The sequence below is a fragment of the Martes martes genome, assembly GCF_963455335.1.
Source record: "Martes martes genome assembly, chromosome: 9".
In the NCBI taxonomy this organism is placed as follows: domain Eukaryota; kingdom Metazoa; phylum Chordata; class Mammalia; order Carnivora; family Mustelidae; genus Martes; species Martes martes.
This window is the reverse complement of record NC_137896.1, coordinates 55,483,020-55,487,603: the sequence shown is the minus strand read 5'-3', so window position 1 is coordinate 55,487,603 and position 4,584 is coordinate 55,483,020.

Sequence of the window (4,584 nt, the reverse complement as noted above, 5' to 3'; positions counted from 1 at the left end):
TCTCTCAAATCACAGTAATGAAAGAGCAGCGATTTCAGCTTGTGTCTGGGCTGTGCCCACAGTGAGGGGTCCGTGGGTCCCGATAAGTCTGGTGATCAGAAGGAAGACAGGCTGATGGGAGCCAGGCTGCATGTGGACTTGGCTGCAGCTGAAGGAGGAGGCAGAGCCTTCTGGTGTGAAGTTCTCTGGAGGAGGGAGTGGAAAAGGGTGGGAGAGAGACAGTGTCTGTCTCCTGCCCCTTCCTCCACCCAAAGACAAGTTCCGATCCCCCACAGAAGCATGGCTAGAGGCACAAGCTACCAATGGGGAGCACTGCTATTTTGGGGCTTGGCTGACAGACGGTGACACAGAGTTGAGGGAAGGGACAATCTGCCAACCTCTCGGTGGGGCCCTGAAACTCTCTGGTGTGGGGAGTCGCCCACACAGCCTGTGCCCATGGTGGCGGGGGACAGACACGGCCTGTGGCCAGTGGATGTGGGGTGTGTGGTGGACGTGGCCCAGCAGCAGGTGCGGTCAGTGGCCCGCAGGAGTGGGGCTGACTGACAGCAAGCGGAGGTCTTACATAAAGGTAGAGGCAAGAGCAATGAAGTCCGAGTTATTTTTAGCAAATAAATTCCCACCAGGATTCACCATCTGAGGAGACTGAGGGCAATTCAATGATAATGCATTCATTTTCCCACTTGTATTGGTCTTTACAAGTTTGGACAGAGTGTCCTGTTTCGGCCGTGGACGGTGAAGCCACACCAATGTTGGGTTTTGTGAGCTAACCTAAGATGTGTCAGTGGTCCAGCCATGTCGGGTGCTCTGGGGGAATTTCAGTCGTGTCCAGTGATTCAAGGTAGGTCAAGGTTGTTTGTCTCCTGCCCCACAACCCTTTGTCACACAGAAAACAAGTCTCAGGCAAAATCATGCCACACAAACACTTACTAAAACACAAGCTGAAAAAAAAAATTATACAGGCCCATTCTGTTAAGCTTAGGATAGTCCCTAAATTCTGTCCTCAATTCTGAGTGGAGGTTCACTCTGTGACCAACCCACGGAGTTCCTGCAGCCCCTTGGTCCTCCAAGGCAGCTCAGCAGATAGGGTCCTCCTTTGGGAACCACCAGGGCCCAAAGCACCCCAGAACCTTATTGACATAAGGCAATGAAGAACCCCCACATTTTTCAAGTCAACCACAAACTTAAATGCTGTCAAGTAGAAACAACAATAAAGAGTTGCTTCTAACATCGATTGTGCTGGTTGGCAGACTCTCACCAGCAGGTCTGGAGAATAAGAGTCAAAGCTTTTGCCTCTGGAGTGTGGGTTCCTGGGTAAAAGGTCTCCATTTCATAACTCATCACCCCTGGGGTGTGGGTTTCTGATTAGGGTCTTTCAAATGCTAAATAAGCACTCCTGGGGTTTTCATTGAAAACAAATGCGTACATGTGCCACATATGTGGTTGATGGTGAAGTATTTAAAGTAAATTACCTCACGGGCAGTATGGTAGGCAACCTGATAGGCTGTGTGCCAACAGCCCAGTGGCCTTCACATGAGGCAAACCATCAGTTCCCTTCGGTCATTTCTAGAACATACAGGAAACACAAATACTTAAGTGAGTTCACTATTTGTGCCATTTCTTATGGTTTATAAGACACTCCTGCATAAGGTTTTATTTAATCCTTATTTTAAGAGGAGTAACTCATTTTAATAATGAAGAACTCAAGGGGCACCTGCGTGGCTCAGTTGAGGAGCCTGCTTCTCCTTTCCCACTACCTCTCTCCCCAACTTGTGCTGTCTCTGTTTTTCTCTCTCTCTCAAAATGAGGAGCTCGAGACTTAGAGAGCTAGAGATGTAATAATATATTACATTTCCTGATTAGAGAACCCATGAATGTAAAAATCATTCATTCAACCAGTATTTCCTGACAGTGTCCTCGGGTTACGTACCAGGGATGTCTTTGTGAGGAAGTGTATGGCTCCTTATTGCTGGCTAATAAACTGGTCCAAGGTTTACCAGCTGACCCCAACAAACTTTTGCTTTCTCACAGCTCCCTGGCTCAGATGTCTAGGCATAGCTTACCTGGATGTCTCTGGCTCAAAATCTCTCACAAGGTTGCAGTCATCTCAAGTCATGAATGGGGCTGGAAGACTGGTCCGAGCTCACCCCGGTAGGTCTGTCTGTGCAGGGCTGCCTTACAACATGGCGGTTGTCTTCCCCCAGAAAGAGTGATCCAAGCAGAGCACCTAAGACAGAAGCCACAGCCTTCCTATTACTTCATCTCAGAAATGCCTTCTGATTCCTTCTGTCATCTTCTATTACCTTAGTCACTAAGTTGAGCCCATGCTCAAGAAGAGGGCATTCCAAGAACATGAGCCTGTCACAGAGGCCACCCTCAAAGCAAGTCATACTTTGCCTTCCTTTCAGGAGCTTACAATATGGTCCTAGGAGCAGCTATCATTCAATTCCATTTACAATTCCATATACATCTAGTTATCATGGATTTATGTGCTATGAAGGAGAACACAGGATGTTGTAAGAGTGTGGTGGTTGAAAGACAGGGGCCTCAGACTTCACAGAACACTGTGTGAAGAAGAAGGCGGAGACGCAGTGGTGAGCGTGCCTGCTCACAGGTTGCCAGCAACCCACCTGAGCCCGGACAAGAGGCCTGGACTGGAGCCTTCCTAGCACCTGAGTTCTCTGAACCAACCAATCCTGCTGACATCTTGCTCTCAGACTCCCAGCCCCCGGAACTGTGACACTCTAAGTATCTGTTGTGTTGCTTTTCAGTCAGCCTTAGCCAACTAATACACAGAGTCCCCAAAATAACACCATACCCCCACTCAGATTTGAAGGACAAAGATGGGAAATTTGCAGTGGTCACCTGTTCATCAAAAATTTCTTTGGCGGGGAAGAGCAGAGGGCGAGGGAGCGGCAGACTCCCCGCTTAGCACCAAGTCCAACGTGGGGCCCAATCCCACGACCCCTAAGAGCATGACCTGAGCCACACCCAGTGTCAGGCGCTCAAGCGATTGAGCCACCCAGGAGCCCCTGTTCCTAAAACAGTTTCCAACAACCTGCCTGGGCCATGGACTAAAGCGTGTAGGGGGTGCACGCGCACATGTGTGTGCACATGCACGCACTCATGCGCAGGGGCCTGCGTGCATGCACGCATGCGCGAGCCCATGTGCTGCCTTGCGTCCGCAAGCTTCTCCCACTGTCTCCCGGGCTCATGGGCTCTGTTCTCTGTGCCTTATCCCTTCTCCGCTGTGGCAGCGTCCGAGATGAGCATCGGTGGTCCTTCTTGATGGCAGGTCAGCTTCCACAGCCCCCTTCCTCCCTGAGCCCTTTGGGGAGCCCAGGAGTGGCTTGAGGGGTGGAGCGGTCACAGGTTCTGGCAAAGCGAATGTCTGACTTCCTTGGCAACACGGTTGCCTCAAGAACCCAGTCACGTCCTGCCCTATTTGCTTCTGCTCAGCGCCCTGTGCGTGCAACCTCTCAATTCCCAACAGGCTCAAAGCCCCAAGCCTCTGGTTTGTTCTTACTGGCCCTCTGTTCCGTCCCTTCTCCTTCTCTCAGCCTAATGACAGCAGTTTGAGATCCTCTGAAATGATAAGCTCTAGAGGGAGGCCATACCCTCTGGATGCGGTGTTTGACACTGGACTGGTGTTTCCCCTCCTCCCCCTCTTCCTCCCTCTCTTGTCTTTCCTCCTCCTTTCCTCCTCCTCCTCCCCTCCCCCTCTTCCTCCCTTTTTTCTACCTCCCCCTCCTCCTCTTCCTCTTTCATCTTTCCTCTCTATCTCTCACACTGTCTGACAAAGTGAAAAAATTGCCCAGAGATGCCTGGAAAAGACTTTGGACTATAATATCACCTCCTAAACCTGTAGTTTTGCTTGCAACGGGTTTCATTTAGGGGCACAGTAACAGCTAGCTTTTAAACTTGGTCTCTCCATCAGCCCCAGTTTTGCGCTGCAGAGTCCTGCCCATTGAAAAAAAAAAAAAAATCCCCCTCCATCACTGCCTGCCACATGACTACCTCTAACCTGAGTTCATCTCTCTCTTTCAGGGGCTCTGCTAGGAGCCACCAATACCCACCAGAGCACCCAGTTTCTCCACCATTGCCCCCACTTGACCGCTATGTAATCTGACTTTCCAGTTACTGTAGGAGGTGCTTTCCTTAAGGGTCATCTGTGAAAAGGGTCACTCGTCTGACAGCCTGCAGTTTCTGAGTCCTTAGAACAAGCTTCTTTTTTAAAAAATATTTAATTTATTTATTTGACAGAGAGCGTGAGATCACAAGTAGGTAGAGAGGCAAGCAGAGAGAGAGGGGGAAGCAGGCTCCCCATTGAGCAGAGAGCCTGATGCGGGGCTTGATCCCAGGATCCTGAGATCATGGCCTGTGCCGAAGGCAGAGGCTTAACCCACTGAGCCCTAGAACCAGCTTCTGACACAAAGCCAACGCCTGTATTTTAGGCATTTCTGGTAGCAAATCCTGTTTCATTTGGATATTCTGTATGTATAGCTGTACGTAAAAGAGACCCCGAATAAAAGCAACATAAGTGAAGTTTATTTTATTCTCACTCATGGAACTGTCAGTAGGTGGGTG